Raw genomic sequence first — 21,798 nt, forward strand, 5'->3', positions numbered from 1 at the left:
TTAACAAACGTTATTTGGACAAAGCTCTGCGTCATGAGTCGTGAGGCAAGTCACTCTCTTCAGTTTAGTTGCTAGTACCTCCATTGACCTCTTCAGGCTCTTCAGTGTAATTAACTTTAGACATTCCATGGTCTTGAAGTACACGGCTGGTGGCAAGGCACCAGCTTTGTCCTTCGTCGTATCACTGCGAAGCGTTCTCTTTCGTACCGGGCGATAGTTCTCAACCCACTCTCTGAAGGCTTGTTCACTCTCCTTTGAAATTGTTCTCAGACGGCAAAGGTGTTGTTGTTATGGAGACAGCTGAAAGTGGCATACTGGATTGTGGCACGGGATAGTAAGGTTTATCATGGGTGTAATACTTCGCTGACCAACGTGAAATCCGCTTCATAGATTCTTTGACAATTGTGCCAAAATCCGAGGCATGCTGCAAACCGCTGAATGTTCCATGCTTGAAGTGGGAAACGGCGTGAAGATTTTCAACTATTGTTGCTAGCAGTCGAGATTGATATTATCAGTGTACGAAACGTTAACATTTTTGTAGGTGTCAACCTAACCGATCCAGTCCCTTAGTTAAAATCCCGAGAGAGCATTGTGTATCCGAGATATGGTGTCCGGTGGATCGTTCCTTGTTGATGCATCCTTCAAATCATACTGCTCCTTTACTTTGGCAACGGCGCTTTCAAAGTAATTGTTAACCCTGACCAAGTTTTGTGAGGTCTTTTGAAGGGTTACTTTGTCTTTCTTCATACCCTTCGCGTGTATTCCGAAGCCGCCCTAAAGGCAACCAAGCAGTTTTAGAAAGGAAACCGTTCCTGTTAGGCCAGACACCTGCTTGATTGTGCAGTGGTGACATCCGTAAGAAAGATGGTATTCTTCAAAGTGCACATCCCATTAACTTGGACAAACTTGCAGCTTTTACCTCTGCCATTACGCTCTCTCTTTTGTCCATCTCCTAAAATGACTCGCAGAGTGCCGCTCTGTGGATTATTCTCCTTGAGTTTGTGTGCTTTTCTGTCTGTGAATACAACGTTCCTTCCAAATGCAGCCACTCCCTTTACCCCAGATCCCGGGTGATTTGAATCATTTAAAACAGCTTCAATACGTCCCGTTTGGAGACAATAGCAAAAAAAAATTCTCCAGTATTGCTGCATGTAGTGGTCGATGCCGAGAAGTAGCCAAAGAGATCCCACACTGTAATGGACTCAATGCTTGAAATAATAATAATAATAATAATAATAATAATAATAATAATAATAATAATAATAATAATAATAATAATAATAATAATAATGATAATAATAACACTTATATAGCGCTTATCCACAACGTTCCTTCCAAATGTAGCCACTCCCTTTACCCCAGATCCCGGTTGATTTGAATCATTTAAAACAGCTTTAATACGTCCCGTTTGGAAACAATAGCAAAAAAGATTCTCCAGTATTGCTGCATGTAGTGGTCGATGCCGAGAAGTAGCCAAAGAGATCCCACAAAGTAATGGACTCAATGCTTGAAATGAAATGTACTAGGGGTGGCATTGACAGTCACGCTTTATGATGGAGATATTCCATATAAATCTGACATAATAATTATCTCGCTGAGTGCTTTAATTTAGAAATCGCCTTTTATATAATCCTGGAACAAGCTGCATAAACAGCTATATCCGGACACCTTCCGCCTTTTCCAAAGAACTTTGTTTTCGGTAATTTGCGTTTTTCATCACAAAGTAACAGTCAAAAGGTAAGGGAAAACAACAACACACATAGACACGACACGCATCACACAGCGTGAAAACTGTCGCAAACACAACAACAACAACAATTAATTAAGGTATTTTCATATCTATACATGGCATTACCTATCTAAAATTATTAAAACTCATAATATTAATTTTTGAACAACATATTTTGTCTACAGTTCATGCATTCGGCCAGACACTAGTCACCAGACACTAGACACTAGATACTACCTCACAAAACGTGGCCAGGATTAACGGATAAAACGCTTATCATTTAGTTCGCTGCATCCCTCGCTAAAAATAGTTAGAAACAAGGCTCGGAAGCTCCATTTCCCATTGACTTTGGGTTAAAATTGCCAAATTTTCCGTTTTTTTTCTCGAACTAGATTTCGTCGGGCGGTAAAGTTTCATTTCGTAACACTCAATGTCATATTTTCTAGTCTGTTCGTTGATTCCTTAAAAAAACGGTGGATATTTCTTCATGTCTGTTAACATTCTATGCTTTTTCCAGCTCACCGAGGTTCGACTACGATGCCGTTCAAAAGCGTCTTTTTCGCCGTGACGAAGGAAGCTCAGTATAACTCAAGGCCATGACCTTTCGCCACGAAGTTTTCAAAGAAAAGGTAGCGTAAGAAATGTGGTGCGCACGGTTTTATTTCGCCGATAGACCTGTCGGGAAGATAGTCGGTAGTTTTAGTCACGCAAATCTCGTTACGCAAGCTTAGTAACGGTTAGCGATGTTCCCATCAGGGTTAACTGTGCTAAAAGTGGCCTGTTTGTGAGTGATATCGACAAGATATTCAGAGGAAATTTATCCATCTCGGCTAACAGTAACTTAAAATTTCTTAGCTATCAGTAAACTTTCGGCCATTTCTCAGCTGAGTTAAAATTTTGGCCGATTCTCAGTCGTCAGTTAACCCCGCGTCTACACAGGCCCTAAACTGTATTAATAAAGTCAGAGTCATTTCCAATATGGACAAACTGATACGGTTTGAACAACAGCCGCACTATCCGCAAGGTTTGACAGAACGTTAAGAAATTTTCGGTCCGTATTGACCGTATACAGTCGAAAAATTGGAATTGAATATTTTAACGTTGACAGAGCGTAAAGACAATTTTCGGTCCGTATGCGGTCGGAAATCATAAACGCACTTTTCAGTCCGTATACAGCCGGAAAATTGCATCTTATTAAGGGGACTTAAGAATTTTTCCACGTCTTTTGTGACGAGCGAGGGGTTTATTTTTGTATACTTCGATACAAAGTCATGGATTAGTGCTCACAAATTAAGGAACCGTTATAAGTTGAGCGCTCAATGGCATCATTGGCGAGATTGAAGCTATCATGTCTTGCCAACTCAATGTACGATTGATGCGAGGATTGTTGGTACGCTTGAGTCTGTATCAATAAAACATGTGTCGTGACGTTTATTCTGAGTCCGCTTAATACAGAAACCCGGATAATACGGACACTTTTGCGTGTCCATATTCAGAGTCAATCATGCATGTTCCACTGTATGAGTGATTTCCATATGATAATTCTGAAATTTTCTCTGCGGCTGGGAGACTCTCATGTGGACCACGGCTCAATATAATTATCTTTCGCAAAATCCTGCCGGGTGTTATATTCTCTAAGCACATTTATAAAGTGATCATTTTACCGACCATACATCGATTGACCATTGAAAAACTAACGATTGAGCATTGTTTCTGATTGTTGATGCGCAGCCGGAGCCTTGAGTAGATGAGGCGAAAGTTTGGTAATGTGCAATTACCGAAAATTAACTTTATCCAACGTCCAATACATAGCATAAACTATAAGGACAAATTTTAAAGTTGAAAGTTTATTCATGTTGTCGGATGTGGCGTTGCAAAGTTAGAGGTTGATTTACTTGGGGATCGATGTTGGCATCATAAAGTCTAATGTTGATGTCTTAAGTTAGATGTTTCGTGACAACTTCGAGTTTTGGCGGAGATGGTACGCCATACATTCCAGCTTCACTGCGGTCTTGCTTTCTATGCTCCTCAACCGAATCGATCCTATTGTTGGTGGTTTAGTGCACTCAAACAAAAAATAGTTAGGGATAGACAAGACAGAAGCCATATATGCAACTTGAATATTAGCTTTATAACCAGACATCCTATCAGCTGTGGAACGAAGCTTGTTATCGAATGACGTTTATCTAAACGTCAATTAAATTGTGGCGGGAAAATTATTATAGCAACAGTGTTTGAGCCATATTTGAATTAATTAGTATTCTTATGGTTCAGTGATTATCCCGGCGCGTACGATGTTTTACCGAGAGCTGACTTAATTATTAAGCAAGTCAGACTTGAACTGATCCAACCCTTCAGATCTGCTACAAAGAGCTGGTAAGTGGAAATCACAAAACTTGACTGACGTTCTATTTGTTTTGGTTCCAACTGCGTTTTTGCTCTACCCACGAATCGTGTCTACAGGAAGACATCGGCCAGTGGAATAGAGTAGTTTTAAGAAATATATTTAAGGAGGTAAAAAAGCAACAGATGCTTGACATATAGGCTCCTGTGTCTGCGTTTAGTTTTATTTTTCCAATTTCAGCTCCGAGGAAAGCGTTATTCCGTATTTCGATGAATTTAGGAAGGCGCGTAATTTAGTCATGATTTGGGCTTGATAATTTATGAGCATATTAAACGGAGGGTCTGCGCGGGGGTACTGCAATCTCAGCTATCAGTTAAATTTTCTGCCATTTCTCAGCTGACAGTTAAGTTTTGACACATCTCAGTCTCAAATTAATTAGTATAATAGACGTCAATAAGCTTTTCGAAGAACGTTTGAGTGTTTTCCATATCTTTCGAGCATCACCAAACAATACAAAATACATTCCGACCACTCAATTACGAGCTTCCAAAGACCTCCAAAGCGTTTTAAAAAAAGCGTCAAAAGCAGTTTATATACCAGCTTTGCTCAGTGCTGGCGAAAACCTTACGTTATAGAATACATTTTCATTGACCCAGATATAAACAAGGTATGCTTCACCAAAAACATGTAGCCAACGAAACTGAGAAAACAATTAAATGGCGATAATATTACTACAACACTGAAATGAACACCAGAAAAATTGAAAGATCTGACATTCTCAAATATCCAATCGAAGATTCAGTTTAGTTCAGTTTAGTTTATTGTTTTGCCATAAGTTGTACACAAGCAAGAAAAAAGTAATTATTTAAACACTAATGGCGGGGAAGCCAAAGGGAAGCCACCGGGCTTATAAGGAATGGTTTCACTCAGTTATGTAATAAGAACAACTGAAGTATTATCATAGTTACACATGGGACCAAAATCAATGGTAAGATAGGCCCGTGCAGCTCTTCCCGACCTTGTCCTACAAGCAGGCCTAACGTGGACCTTACTGTCTTCACTTAAATCAACATCAGTGACAGTATCAGTGTCATACTCATCTATCTGGCCATTTGCAACATCACTCTTAGAATTGTGGCACGGCATAGTAAGATTTATCATGGATCTAATACTTCGCTGACCAACGCGAAATCCGCTTCATAGATTCTTTGACAATTGATCCAAAATCAAAGGCATCAAACTGCAAAACGCTGAATGTTTCATGCTTGATGTGGGGAACGGCATGAAGATTTTCAACTATTGTTGTTCGCAGTGTTTCGAGATTAACATTATCAGTGTACGAAACGTTAACATTCTTTAAGTTGTCAACTAACCGATTCAATCCCTTAGTTAAAATCCCGAGAGAGCATTGTGTTTCTTAGATATGGTGTCCTGAGGACCGTTCGTTGTTGATGCATCCTTCAAATCTTACTGCTCCTTTACTTTGGCAACGGCGCTTTCAAAGTAATTGTTAATCCTGACCAAGTTTAGCCTCCCACGCAGTCGTTTTTAGGGGACTCGTATTACCTCCTGGGGAGGTAGGTGGGGAGAAGGTAATACGAGTCCCCTAAAAACTACTGCGTGGGAGGCTAGACCAAGTTTTGTGAGGTCTTTTGAAGGGTTACTTTGTCTTTCTTCATACCCTTCACGTGTATTCCGAAGCCGTCGTAAAGGCAACCAATCAAGTTTAGAAAGGAACCGTTCCTGTTAGGCCAGACACCAGCTTGCTAATTGATTGTGCCAGTGGTGACATCCGTAAGAAAGATGGTCTTCTGCAAAGTGCACATCCCATTAACTTGGACAAACTTGCAGCTTTTACCTCTGCCATCACGCTCTCCCTTTTGTCCATCTCCCAAAATGACTCGCGGAGTGCCGCTCTGTGGATTATACTCCTTGATTTTGCGAGCATTTCTGTCTGTGAATACAACGTTCCTTCCAAATGTAGCCACTCCCTTTACCCCAGATCCCGGGTGACTTGAATCATTTACAACAGCCTCAATACATTAATACGTCCCGTTTTGGGATAGTAGCGAAAAAAATTCTTCAGTATTACTACATGTAGTGGTCGCTGCCGAGAAGGAGCCAAAGAATTGACTCAATGCTTGAAATGACTAGGGGCTGCATTGACAGTCACGCTTGATGATGGAGATATTCCATATAGATCTGACATAATAATTACAACGCTGAGTGCTTTAGAAATCGTCTTTTGTATAATCCTGGAACAAGCTGCAGAAACAGCTTTATCCAAAAAACTTCCGCCTTTTCCACGGAAATTTGTTTTCGGAAATTTGCGTTTTTCACCACAAAGTAACAGTCAAAAGGCAAGGGAAAACAACGTCACACAAAGACACGACACACATCACACAGCGTGAAAACTGTCGCAAACACAACAACAACAACAACAACAACAACAATTAATTAAGGTATTTTCATATCTATACATGGCATTACCTATCTAAAATTATTAAAACTCATAATATTAATTTTTGAACGACATATTTTGCCTACAGTTCATGCATTCGTAAATATATGCAGCTATCGATCTACAGATAAAAACGCTCACCAATTTAGTTCGCTGCATCCCTCGCTAGAAATAGTTAGAAATAAGGCTTGGAAGCTCCATTTCCAATTAACTTGCGAAATTTTCCGTTTTTCCCGAACTGGATTTCGTCGAGCGGTAAAGTTTCATTTCGTAACACCCAATGCCATGTTTTCTAGTCTGTTCGTGGTTATAGGTCATCCCAATAAAATGTTTCGTTTCCCATCGCCCGACCGACCCATTTTTTTCGAAAAGTAAAAAAAAAAAAAAAAAAATTCCAGATTCACTAGTCAAAGAAGCAAATACTTTAATTTACAAGCACACGATCTTTTTAATATCAAATATCATACCATTATTAAATTAAGGTTACCCGATACCTTAAGAGGTGTCTCGCGTTTAAGCGATGTAGCGCGTCCAGTTTAAACTGTAGATACCTAAACCCCTATATCAAATTAAAGCTTATAGAGCTGACTATCAAACCATACCAAGAATTTTGAAATAAAATAAATTGTCGAATTTTTTTACGACCTCTAATTGCGAGCGTCCGAATCACCTTTTTAAAGCTACAAGTCAAAGTGAATTTTGTTTTTTCCTAATTTAATTTGCTCCTCAGTTTCCGGACCCAAAGCGCTAAAAAAACGTGTCTGCGTTTTGCCATATTCAATCGCAGTCAAAAGTTATAGAGCATTTTCGAAATAGGATGAAAAAAATGTGGAGTAATCGTACAAAAATCGCTCTCGGAGAAAAAATATTTCGAAAGAAAAAATTTGCAGACATGTTTTTGTTGTTTATATGTTAAACTAGCTACTGTCCAAATTTGAAGGCAAACGAACAAATTCCTTTTGAGTTTTAGCTCTTTGAAGGGGCTCCTCCAAATGAAAAAAATTTATTCGAGAAAACAGCGCTAAAAATTCGGCAATTCATTTTATTTCAAAATTCTTGGTTTAGTTGGATAGCCAGCTCTATAAGCTTTAATTTGATATAAGGGTTCAGGTATCTACAGTTTAAACCGGACGCGCTACATCGCTTGGACGCGAGACACCTCTAAAGACACCTCTGAAGGTACCGGGTAACCTTAAAATAGAGGACAAACAACATTCTTAGGAAGCGCAACTGAAGATTTCACTTCTGCAGAAGGAAAACCTGCACCAGGGTACATAATCTTTACAAGCTGCAGAATGTGGTTGTGCAGTTCCACCCACTGAGTAGGATTTGTTTGCTCTTCTGTTCCTAATTCCGGCGGAAGTGTCCTTGTGGCGACAGCTGTCATGAAAATGTCGAAAGCATTCAATGGGTTGGCAGCTTTTGCCTGTGGTTCTTCGCCTACAACGTCGATATCTACAAAATTCGCGCCAAGGGCATTAACGATTGTTCCAACATTCTCAGCGAGATCGACTGAAACAAAAATCTTTCGGTTCTGCATCTCCTGCCTTCTTAAATCCCACTCTGCATTTGACACGTACACCCAAATCTCCATTATACACATCGGTAAATACTTCTTGAAACGACAAGTTCTTGTCAACGAACTTCAGCCGAAGTAAGGCCATAACTCTTTTCTCTTTACGTAATCTTATCACAAGTGCATATGAATTACTGTCTGTTATTGTAGATGACGAATAACGAACGAAAAGACAACGTTTTCGAGTTGACTTTGTAACCAGGCTTTCTTACTTAGCAGCCCGGTCTTGAGAATGATGATTATTCTAGAAAGTGACGCAGGCATACTCGGAAAAAAGAAATCCGAGTGCTCCTATCAGGAGTCGAACCTAAGACCTTCCGATTACTAGTTCGGATGCTCTACCACTGAGCTACAGGAGACTCGTGGGAGCTAAGGCCATTAAACTAGGTTCATGGGACAAACATCCTGCATACTGCTAGGATTTGAATGTCAAACGTGTGGTATAAGAAAGAAATGTGATGGTATATTTCCAGCCTGCAGTATGCAGGATGTTTGTCCCATGAACCTAGTTTAATATACCATCACATTTTTCTTTCTCAGCCCGGTCTTCTCTGGAACCCAGACCCCTTCAAGTATTCATTCTTTTTCTCTTTTTTCTTTTTTGCCCGACCGACCGACCCACCATCACAAGAGACGGGCCGATTGGAAACGAAACATTTTATTGGGATGGCCTGAGTCCTAAAAAATTTGGAGAGATATTTCTTCACGTCTGTTAACTACATGTATGCTCTTCGCAGCTCACCAAAGTTCGACTACGATGCCATTCAAAAGCGTCTTTTTCGCCGTGGCGAAAGAAGCTCAGTACAACTTTCACAATTCCAGATAATTCATCCAAGGCCATGATCTTTCGTCACGAAGCATTCAAAAATGCTTGCGTAAGAAATCTGGCGCACGCGGTTTTATTTCGCCGATAGGCCTGTCGAGAAGATAATCGGTAGTTTTAGTCACGCAACTCTCGTAACGCAAGCTTAGTAACGGTTAGCGATGTTCCCATCAGGGTTAACTGTGCTAAAAGTGTTTGTGAGTGATATCGACAAGGTATTCAGAGGAAATTTATCCATCTCTGCTCACAGTAACTTAAAATTTCTCAGCTATCAGTAAAATTTTCGACCATTTCTCAGCTGTCAGTTAAAATCTTGGCCGATTCTCAGCTATCACTTAACCCCATCTACACCCCACTGTATTAACAAAGTCATTGAAAGAGCGCTCACTCGGATGTCAAACTCGGTGTTTCAGACAGTGGTTCAGATCATATCAGAGAGTTGAAATTGGTGTAAACATCCTGTCATATAGCGCGTTTGCGAAAATCGATTACTTCGTTACTCAGTATTAACAGTGATGAAAGTACCTTAGTTGTCTTCTTCTGAATTGATCAGCACTGAGCAGCGTATATTTCCCTCAAAGAATCCGAGGTTTGATTCTAGTTACCACCGGTAAGATAGCTCGTAAGTTAGAAACTGAGCAAAAATTTTACATTTTGTTTTAAAAATAATCATAGTCATTGAACAGACAGAATTCCCGCAGTCATGTCGGGAGTCATGTCCAATATAGACAAACTGATACGGTTTGACAGAACGTTAAGACAATTTTCGGTCCGTATGGACCGTATACAGTCGGAAAATTGGATGTCATTATGGGGAATGAAATATTTTAACGTTGACAGAACTTAAAGACAATTTTCAGTCCGTATACGGTCGGAACATTACATCTCATAATGGAGAATTGAATATTTTAACATTTCACCTCAGCGACAGGGTGAAACCGTTGTACGGTTTTGACGATCCGTACGGTTTGTACAGATCGTAAAGGCACTTTTCGGTCCGTTTACAGACAGAAAATTGCATCTTATCAAGGGGACTTAGAATATTTCCACGTCTTATGTGTCGAGCGAGGGGTTTATTTTTGTTTAATATACGATCTGAGTTTTCTATCAAAATGCGCGCGCGCCCATTAGTTAAGAACGATCACATGACTTTTATTTACGTCACGGCACCACATTCAGAAAGCGTAGTATTGGCCATAACTCATGAAAGTCGTGCAACAACAACAACAACAATACTTTATTCCACCCCATTGTAATTACATAATGGCTTCGAGGTTTGCACAGGCTGGAGAAGAGGAATTCCCTCAAATCATCAGTGACTCGATTCCAACTAACACCAAGAGACAAACAGCCTTGGGTGTTTCCGTTTTTAAAGGTAAAAGTGAAACAAAACAATCGAAATCTTGTCCGTGTTTTTCTGTAAAACTTCTTGTCGTTAAACAGGCGATTTCGCCGTTCGGGCTTTCTGAAGCATAAGCTGAATGAAACTATAGTAAAATTACTATTTTTCTTTCGTTACAATCTAGAATGGCTGCAATTGAAATATCCGTATGAAGAATTGGAGAACTTGAGTGCAGAAATATTGGCCGAGCGGTGACTGTTTTACCAAGAACTAAAACAAGGCGAAGAAAAGGACTACAGCCGTTCAGCTCAAGTGGCAATAAGAGCGGGAATCAACCGTTACTTGACTTCAGAAACAGTTGGAAAGACATTTTGTATTATCACTGATCCTATTTTCAAAACGGCAAACAAGTCCTTGAATGCGAAACTGAAAAAAAAAAATCAAGGAAAGTGGTACGTCTAAAGTCGAACATCATGCTAGCCTCGATGCTAGCATTCAGCCCGAGGACATACAAAAATGTTACGAAAGCGGTGTTTTCGCTTGTGATTCGCCTATTTTATTACTAAGGGTGAATTGGTTTTAAATATAAACTTATATTTCTGCCGAAGAGGTCGAGAAAACCAACGAAGATTGACAAAAAATAATTTAGTTTTCAAGAAAGACGCAAGTGTAATGAAATATGTTGAAATGGCCGAGCAAACGTGAGAAAAGTACTAAAACTCATCCCGGCGGGCTCAGTGACAAGGTCTACGAAACGGATCCTAAAACGTTTTCTACTGGTGAGGCCATCTGTCCAGTTCAGTTCCTAATAAAGTTAATTGAGGTTCTTAATCCAGGTGAAGAGGCACTGTTTCAGAGGCCGAAAAGAAAATTCTGTGCTAGCGATGAAATCTGGTTTGACAGAGCGCCGCTCGGCGTGAACAGATTAGGAAACATGATGGAAGAAATATCAATAGCAGCAAACCTAAGGCAAGTTTATACAAACCATTGTCTAAGAGCGACTTCAGTGACATTGTTAGATAGAGCAGGAGTTCCTGTGCATCGTACAGTATAATGCAAGTGTCAATATAGTTATCTTTTTGAAGTTTATAGGATCGATGCCGGATGATAGAAAAACTGCCAAGTGTTATAACTCTAAGCACGTTTATAAAGTAATCATTTCACTGACCATTGAAAAACTAAAGATTGAGCATTGTTTCTGATTGTTGATGCATACCCGGAACCTTGAGTAGATGAGGTGAATGTTTGTTCCAACATAATGTGCGATTACCAAAAATTTACTTGATCCAACGTCCAATAACATAGCAGTCGTTCGTTGACTTGTGAAGTTGCCAGTTGATACTGTTAGCCAAAATGAAATAGAGTCGCGTGTGCTGGTGGAACGGAATTCAGTTCATGCACCATTGATTGCGCTGAAAGCAATGCATATGTTTTGTCATAAGTATGTAAGATAAACATCGCCTTTTTGTTGGATCTAATGTTGCGTCAATAATCGACTCTTACTTAATTTTAAACGACTTATTTGAAATAGGTAATCGATCGACACCTGTGAAATTGCGAGATGCATTTGGGTGTTAACAGAAGATTTGCGATTGCATCCGTGAGCCAATTTTTTTCCTCTTGGGGCTGTGTGAAAGATAAACTCTCCCCTGAAAACTATTTCTTTATAAAAACCATACGAACTAAACATTGCTTCAATTGCTCAAGTTCACTCCGGATGGGTACTGGCGGGTAGGAGAAACTGACGGTCAATAATTCCCCGCTAGCTGGCTGTAATAATAACGTCTTGTGGATGGAATTCGTGGGCGCCGTTTCATTTCAGGTCGGTGACGTGAGATTTATCTTCCTTTTATTCTTATGGTAATCAAAACACATGTGAATAAAGCTTGCTTTCCACACGATTGAATAACAACAAGAAACCAATCCACCCTTTCTTTGGTTCATCGCACGTCTAGTTGTTAACAAGGTGAGTTTTCAATTTTTTTTCTACTTTTGCTATACTTTCCGTCGAAATTCCTGAGCCGCTTAGAGTAGAACTGAAATGTAAACATTTCTTTTCTACAGAGTAGCTGGGGTTCTCTTTGGTTAAGGTTTATCCTCCTTAGGTTTCGCAGTTATTCCCCAATCATTAGGACAGAGCGCGCGGTGGTGGAAAGCGATTCTCTTCGGAACAATTCAGAACAGCTCAAATTTCTTATAAAGAAGAAGTTTTCAGGGAAAAGTTTATCTTTCTCACAGCCCTAAGCGGAATAAATTTAGAAGGTTACAGGATGCAATCGCCAATCTCCTGTTAACACCTAATCGTATCTCGCAACTTCACAGGCGTCGATCGATCACCTATTTAAAATATTTCGTTTAAAATGAAGTTAAAGGCGATTCTTGATGTTATATTAGATCCAACAAAAAAGCGATTTTCATCTCACATACGTGTTTGCCTGATCACCGCAAAACATAAGCATTGCTTTCGCAATCAATGGTGCATGAACAGAATTCCGTTCTACCAACACACGGCAACCCTATTTGGCTAACAGTATCAACTGGCAACTTCACAAGTCAACGAACGACTGCTATGATGTATCGGACGTTGGATCAAATAAACTTTCGGTAATCGAACATTATGTCGAAAGAAACATTTTTTCAGTCTACTGTAAGGCTCCGGCTACGCATCGACAATCAAGAACTATGCTTTAATTTTCAATCTTTTTCAATGGTCAGTCGATGCATGGTCAAAAAATATTCAGTGAATATAACACTCGGTGGTTTTGCTATCATCGCATCAATCCTATAAACTTCAAAAAAATACCACTATATTGAGCCGTGGTCCACATGATCGCTGCAATCTCCCAATCTCAGAGAAAATTTCAGAATTAGCATATGGAAATCTATCTCAATATGTCTCACTTAGAAATACAGTGGAACACGACTCACTCTGAATACGGACACGCAATAGTGTCCGTATTATCCGGGTTTTTGTATTGAGCGGGCTCTCAGAATAAACGTCACGGACTTATGTATTATTGGTATAAAGAAACAAGCGTACCAACAATCCTCGCATCCATCGTCTGCATCGTATATTGAGTCGGTCACACATGATAGCTTCAATCTCCCCAATGATGCCATTGAGCGCCCAACTTTTAACGGTTCCTTAATTTGTGAGCACTTATCTATGACGTTATATCGAAATATACAAAATAACACTTTCTGTTCTTTCTGTTGCTGTTTCTCCTGCTTTGACTGCTATTACTATTCCACTGGCCGCGTTGTGGTTGTAAAATACGAAGATGTTTTCGGATTGAAGCCATAAAATTCTTATTTGCACACTTAGAATACACCACAGGAACCCCGGGGGACTCTCATATGAAAGGAGCGGGCATGTTCGTCGTCTCGCTTAGGGGTGTAAATTTTGGATTTTGGTCTCACTTACGTTATATTTAGCCGTGAAGGTCTCTTTTAGGGTTGCACGCGAGAAGTTACTGTTATTTATTATTTGTCTGTGTTGTTATGAGGACAATTCAAATCACGTGACCCGGGCAAGAAACGGCAATTGCTAACCTTGACTCCAACCCAGGGTTATTTTTGGGATTGCAGAATTAGTGTCATTGCTTTGGCCTTTGGGTCAGTTCTTTGAGTTAGGGTTAGTTTTGGGTCAGAGTCAGGGTTTGGGCGTCGACAAGTCACGTGACAAACCTCATCACACTGCAACACCCTAGAGTAGTTAGGCATACGGTGGTGTGTTTATTAAGCGAAAAAGAGTTTGCCCTGATCACCCCCCCTGACTTGCACTTTGGTTTGAAATGGAGCTCTTGAAGGCTTGTACCAACTACTTTCTCCCATTAAGTCCTTCTTCTTTGCATAGACTAACACAAAACTTTCTAGTGTTACTAATACTAAAAGCTACTAGTAACACCAGTTTTCGGAGTTTGCGATCAGTCGAAATGTGAACTACAATGAAAAAATAAAATTTCATTAAAATGGTCTCGTTTAGGGGGTCATAAAAGTTTGGGCCATGCTCAGATTGGTCTCCTTCAGGGGTTTAAATTCAAAACTTCCGACGAGTATCCCCGCCCCTTTCATATGAGAGTCCCCCCCGGGCAGGAACCATTACAATAGTCATTGTAAAAAGCCCTGCTCCTCCTCCCCCTAAAAAGCAGAAAAAAGAGAGAGTAGGGAACGAAATTGGGGCTAGCTTTCCAATCTTCCATTGTTTATTTATTTAAGTTTGAAAGAGCGTCTGTCTGGAAAGATTCACCTTTAGACAATGAATATTGTTAAACCATGACAGAAAACAAGGATAATGCGAGGTTGCTACATTGAATGAAAGCGTGAAGTGTAGAGTTGGGATTGGAGCATTAGGTGCAAAGATCATTGACGATTGACGGTAATAGTAAATTTCATGAGTTCTCTCTTTGTTGTAATTATTTTTTGTAGTAACATTTAGGAAACTTTTAGGCTTTTTTTTATTTAATGTAGGTTCTAATGAAGGTTCACGGCGCTACATAAAACTATATAGTGCTGCATGCTTTCTTCCGAACGTCTGTAGAATCCCATTCTTTAGGAAGCCGCGGTACCAGTCTTCACAAAGTACTGCTAACTTCACCGCTAAATTGGGTGTTGAGTGATAATCAGATTTTATTGGTTGGGTCCTGTTGTTGTTGCTCTATGTAGCACCAAATATAATGCAATTAACAATAAAAGGCAGTCTATGACTGCATGTGGCTACTGCTTTATTTTTGTAGAATATTGCAGTAAAAAAGCAATGTTGTATAAAATTCAGAGGGGTTAATGAACAGCTCCAGTCAGTGCCAAAATTGTGCAGCTTAATTTGATCGTGTTGTCATATGGGCGAATTTGGTATGCGCCAGAGGATTTCGGTTTGTTTACACTTTAATACACAGGGGACAGTAATAGATATGGTTTGGCTCTCCCATGGTTTACAAACGAAGTGAAGAAATTCCGTGAATCAAGACGCACAGATAAACAGGCAATAAGCTTTCTTAATTGAAAAATTCATTCGGGCAGACCTGTGTTCACGCTTGAAAGGCAAATTCGTTCAAGTTTCGCCTCGAATGAAGGTGACCGATCCAAGCGAACTGCGAGTCACTAAAGCGCAATTTCTCGACTCTTTTAAACTGACTACGTTTTTCAAAAATTTCGCCAAAGCTATTTGAAATATGACAAATCGACCAATTTAACATAAAGCACGGTGAAATTCACATTCAAACCTATAGTATTTTGTAAAGTGGATTCCCAGGAGCACGCAAAAATTTCAGAGGACGTCTACAGCTCACTAGCCACCCACGCAGTCGTTTTTAGGGGACTCGTATTACCTCCTCCCCACAAACACCTGCTTACCCAAGCGCCACATTCCTTTCCGCCGCTAAGCCAATCACAGTGAACCTTCTAAAATCTGGAAGGTTGACCTTGACCTGAGAACGCCTCTCACGGTCTCGAACATGCAGTGAAAACATCACGGCGGAGACAGAACTTTTACGAGCTTACGTGAGCTTTGAGTATTGTGTGCCCTATGTTCAAAATTTCTCGTTAAAATGCCTATCAACGGACTGCAATCAAAGAGTTCGTGACGGGAAATAGCGATATTTTCGTCAATTTGCCGACTGGTTACGTAAAGTCGCTTTAATATTTATCAAGGTTTGCCTTCAATCTTGTCGACCTTGTCGGTGTGGAGGAAACTGAAATATTACCCGATATGTCGGTAAATGTTAAAGATTTTGCATTTGTTGCTGCAATTTGTTCGGGGGCATGTGCGGCATTAGCTGACAAAGCCACAAGGACCACAAGTTGATCGGCTCTTCGTCGTTTAACTTTCAGTTTTTAAAATAGTCTTTAATGGACAGATAAATACTGCAGATCTCCCTTTGAATCGAGTTAGTCTCTAGAAGCACTTCGTCCAAACGAACAAATCTCCTCCAGAGTAACGTAGAGTAGCGTAAAAGGTAATATCTTCGTCGACTGTCAACTCGATCAGGCGAAGAAGATCGACTACACTTTCCCGAAGATTTTGACTCTCCCAGCTGATAACGGTGTCAAAACGTCGCACGAGAAACGCTTATATTCACATTCAATATTTGTTTTGGCGTTTCAGCTATGACCAGCCATTCCAGAAGTGAAAAAGTATATATATTCCAACTTAAGTCCCGCATCTGAGTCTCAAGACTGTACTGACCAGAGACCGAGACCGTACAAAGCTAGCGAGAAACGGAAGCAGCCGTTGTAACCAGGAATTTGATTTGATGTCATTGGACAGTGCCTCGATGGTGATTGGCTTAAGTGCTTGGGGAGTAAAACAAAGGGAAAGGAATGTGGCGCTTGGGTAAGCAGGCGTTTGTGGGGAGGAGGTAATACGAGTCCCCTAAAAACGACTGCGTGGGAGGCTAACAGCTCACGTGATGATTTGCAGATCTTTTTTACGATCGCACATGTTTCGCCTTGACACAAAATCTCGAACAGGAATTATTTCTTTGCTATGAAATCACTGATTTCCTCTTTTTAAGCAGCAGAGTGTTCCTTAGAAGTTGTTCTTTTGATTTACAGTATTGAAAACCTGTGTTTTCCTTCCAAGAACCACAAATTGCCACCTTGAAAATCCACGCATGAAAGAAACGGCAGCCATTTTGATATGAATACAAGGATCTTCCGTACGAATGAAGCCGACTGAGATCTCGTCAACCTGTCGTGGTAAACTCGACCTAACTTCGGGTAAATTCTGCAATTCCGAAAGTTCCGATTTACGGACTTACGCACAACACCATAACATAGTAGCTCCTGACCTTCCCAGAAGGAAGATGCCACAAAAATGATTTCAGCGTTCTTAATAGTTCCGGCTTGAAAGAGTGTCCAAAGGTAAAACTGGGGAGCTGCTAGTAACGGCTGATATAAGAGTCTCCCGTAGCTCAGTGTTAGAGCATTCGAACTAGTAATCGGAGGTCTTAGGTTCGACTTCCGATAGGAACACTCGAGTATGCTTGTCACTTACTGAATAATACATCATTCTCATTTATTTACCAGGCTTAAAATACTCCATCACATTTATTCCATTGCGCATATACTACACATGACATTCCAATCCGAGCAGTATGCAGGATGTTTGTTTCATGAACCTAGTTTAATGGCCTTAGCTCCCACGAGTCTCCTGTAGCTCAGTGGTAGAGCATCCGAACTAGTAATTGGAAAGTGTTAGGTTCGACTCCTGTTAAGAGCACTCGGATTTTTTTTACAAGTATGCCTGTGTCACATACTAAATAATATTCTCACTTAATTTTCCATTGTTTTGAATTATTCGGTGAATGATAAATAATAGAATTTGATGCGGTGAACGCCAGTATTAACACAGGTCACCAAAGCGTTTGTGACACAGGTTACCATGCAAGCGTGATATAAGAGTTTGTATGGCGTTAAAATTAAATCGAAATTTAGACAACAATATTTCCTCAAAAACCAACACAAAATATTATTAAGTCTGAAAAAGCTTACCCAGTGTCTTTAGCTATGTTTTTAAGGATTCTCAGTGCTTCCAAACGTCGTTTTGAGTGATTTATCGCTCAGCGGCTGGTCCACGTGCATCACTGTATTATGTTAATGACAAGGTTGGAAACTACAAGTCGAATTTGAATGAAATTTGGCCCGTCATTTGCGGAGAGCACTTTGAAAACCTTGCTTCAGTTTGCTTGAAACTTAAGCACTCGCTTACCTGCCTCGCCATATCGCAAGAAGGATGATGTGCGGTCCTTCCCGGGCAGCTGATTTTCGGAAGAGTTCATTTATTGAGACACAGGCCTGCGTTGAAAACAAAGTTCGTTTCAAATGTACCATTTTTGCCGCCGACCGAGCCGTGTCCGTGCAATGTTGTTACAAACTCACGGTCAAACCTAGGCACGAGTAGTAAAATGTGCCCAACAGGGGAAGTCCACGGGAAGCCTTTGACATGCAACAAACCACACACCCCCTCCCGGCTAAGTGGAGTTCTGTACCAGCCACTTGACACTAACATTAAACACATTAACACTCCCATTTGACCGCAGCCAGTGTAGGAAAAAATAAAGCAAATACTACCCTATTAATTGGCTTGTATTTTTGTTTTTAATTCCTGAATTTCTTCCATTTCTTTCCGCTACAAGGAATCCTTATTGAACTTTCCCTGCAAGGGTCAGATTCTCAAGAAGCGCGCGTAATGTTATGGATTTGTACACGCAAGATATACAGCTTAATCAAGGATAGTGCGTCCTATTAAATGCAGAAGTAGTTTTTCTTGGCAACTATGCGGAAAACGCTGATCTTACGCTGATTGAATCAGATGGACGAGTACATATTCCATTCTTCTTGCTATGGCTTTCGATGCAATTCAATACACTTAGTTCACATTTAGAAGAGTTTTGGGCGCCAATTTTTAAGATCTGACAAAGAGGATTCATCTTTGGGTAGCAGTGTTATCAAGCCTCTGCGCTGTGAGATTGACAATTCGCCTTTTTCATGAGCCGTATTGAGGCTTTCAACTAAGTCACCTCCCAGGATATCGAAGAATACATTGCAGACATCCGTTGTAAAGCCATCATTACCAGGCGATTTGCCATCACCCAAAGACGCTAGAACCTCTTTGCATTCCTCATAGGTCATAGGGCCTTCCAGGCTTGCGCTCATAACTTCCGTAAGACGAGGAACATTTAGATTGTGAATAAACTGTTGAAATTCGTTCTCCGTTGCAGTGGCTTCGGACATAATAGTAAGATTCTAACTCCAACAGAATCTGTTGAACAGAATCAGTGGGCTACGCCGCACTGTCACTCTCTAGTTAATTTTGCTTATTAAGAAAGCACACCATAAAATATCTCTTCCCCATGGGGAGTATTTGTCGCCATATAAATGAGAAAGCTTACGAGGTCCCGTTTACACATACAGACTACTACAATTTTTCATATTTTCCTAGAACAATAAGAGCATTTGTAAACTACCTTTAAATTGATGGTGTTTACTAATCTGTTTTTATCTATTTATCTATTTATTTTATTTAATTACCGCTGACCGATTTACAAGAATCGTCATTTTTGATGGAGGCAAATTAAGGGCAGATAGATAGATAGATAGATAGATAGATAGATAGATAGATAGATAGCCGTACGTATAATCCTCAGAGAGAAAGGCTAGACTAACGATAAAACAGACTTTAAACATATCCTTGAGTAATAAATGGAAAAAACTCTGTGACATTTCATAGCAAGCAGTACAGAAATAAACTAAACCTCTATGAAAAATTCGCACAATCAAGCGAACAAATGTTCTGCGTAAGTTTTCTTTTGACGAAAATGAAATCACACTTCAAATTTTTACATTCGCTTTTAATAACGAAAGTTGTTTAAAAAAAATTTCAGTGAAAAATAGTCACACATCTTACTCTCTTCCTTTATATCTTATTATTTTAAGTATTTGTGTTTGTTTTCTGTCAAGATTGTCACAAATCAATGCTAAAGTTAGAGAAATGTGTGCAAGAAGAATTTGTCAAAGTTCATGCCAACGATACACTGTGTTGCGAGGCGTTTGTTTGACTGTTTAAGCTAAGAATCAAATTTTTCTTAAATGAAGTTAAATAAGACGAGATCAGAAAATAAAACTCCAAGGGAAATAATAAACATGGACTTTAAGACTGAGCTCAAAAGACCGCTCTGCAGTTAACAATATTATTAAGCTTAGGTCAAATGACGTGTCAACACTGCAAGAAAAACTGCAAAACAGCAAACCAGCAAAGCTTTGCCGACAAAATCAAATGAATACTGGCCTCTTGGGAGAACAAACAATCCCTTTATTCCATTGCTGAGTTTTTCATTCGTTTTACAACGTTTAGTGAGCGATATGTTTCACTTCAAGAGAAAATATTCAACGTTTCGTCGCGCCCAATCGGACGGTAAAATGATTTCACTTCAAGATTCCCCGCGTGTTGTTACCGTGACCGTAAGAGATAGGAAAATTCTGTTACTCCCGGACCCAGTCAGATTGTAGGATTTTCAGGATACTGCCCGCTCACAAACAGAGAAAAATAATGAGAAAAGTGACTTACTGCCTCCGCTTCCACAAGGTGTACCGAACAAACTGAAACGGAAAATACTCTGTCTTTACGACTGACATTCGTCAATTGCTTTTTTTTACGTTGAACTTTGCTTATTCATCGCCCGCGTTTTCGTTTTCTTTCTCTCTCCCTTTCTCTTCTTTCCACGTTTGTCGACATATTCAACGAGTAGATGAATTTATAACTTTCTTGCTTTCTTTAAAATTTTCAGTTTGTTTTTCTAAAAAGCAGCTGGCCACGCAACTTCCCGCCGAAAAAAACGCTCTTTGCAGCACAGAGTTAACTTGCGTGTGGCAATTCACGATGGCTTATATCGACGGGCGGAGGTATGGACGGAGGTGCGGACGGTACCAATTTCTCTTTGCTATGGGGCTCGCGGAGCTCCGTTATAAAAGACCGTAAAATACAAAAAAAATTTAAAAGTGCAAGCGTTACAGGGTATAAATGGTCGCACAAATTGTAAAGCAGATTAGTGATAACGAATTTCCTTTGAGTTGATAGCATCGATTCAGACAATCATTTGATGACTTGAAGCGCAAGGAAAACACTTCCATTTCTAGTGACTTTTTCCTTCGTAACAACAGAAGATAGAGGGTTCAAACATAACGGCGATATATTTATTATCATTCATTCATTTTACTGCCTCCCTTCTGGGAAGGCGTAGAAGGCATTATGCTGTTGTTAGTGAGTAAGTCCTTAAATTTCCACAGGAGACCCAATACCCCTAACGATTTTCAAAATGGTGGACTATCGTGTGACTCTCATCATAGAGTGTGTTATCATAATTAAATTTACGTGTTTTGGTGCACGTTGTTGAACATATTATTGCGTCGTACGAGGCGAGAAAAACTATAATTTGTGTACAAGCTTTAGTCGCGAATGTAGAGTATTGGAAATTGATACACGAGGGAGCTAAACCTTGAGTTATTTCAAAATTAAGATCAATTTTTTTCAAAGTCTCTATTTCACTAACCCAATAACAATGAGTCCTAAAATTGCAAAAACAGGTTTTTGCCACGTCACAAAAAGAGATTGTGATTAACAACTAGGCAATAAAATTCTTTAACTTGGGAAGCTTCTTAAGATAAAACCTTGGACACAAACATTCTAACCTTAGTAGCTCTAAATACCACCACAAAATGCGATCCCCCAGTAAAACGACTATCACGATGTACGTCCACCATTGCGCCAATATCTCTATTGAGTCTCAACGTAATCGACTCTCAAAAATCAAAGATTTCAATCTTTAGAAGAAAACAAGTACCCCGGAAATTTGGGTTATGAATTTATTCATGCCTAGGCTCCTTTGCGACCTTAACCGCGTTAGCATAGTACAGCTCCAAATTATTGCTACTCGCTAAATTACTTGCCAAGAGAGGGGATGACGGATTATAAATATCTTATATTTCTCCTAAATCGTGCCTTGACCGCTTTTTCATTTTTGCATA

General features: G+C 39.9%; 2 pseudogenes; one reads left to right on the top strand and one right to left on the bottom strand.

Annotated features, from left to right (window-relative positions):
- LOC146484335 (uncharacterized) lies at nt 1–5,961 on the bottom strand (annotated as a pseudogene).
- A 4,235-nt stretch (nt 5,962–10,196) lies between these two features.
- Nucleotides 10,197–11,329, top strand: LOC146484336 (uncharacterized protein KIAA1958 homolog; annotated as a pseudogene).
- Nucleotides 11,330–21,798: the final 10,469 nt, after the last annotated feature.

The sequence above is a fragment of the Pavona decussata genome, unplaced genomic scaffold, assembly GCF_977016875.1.
Source record: "Pavona decussata unplaced genomic scaffold, jaPavDecu1.1 SCAFFOLD_34, whole genome shotgun sequence".
Taxonomy (NCBI): domain Eukaryota; kingdom Metazoa; phylum Cnidaria; class Anthozoa; order Scleractinia; family Agariciidae; genus Pavona; species Pavona decussata.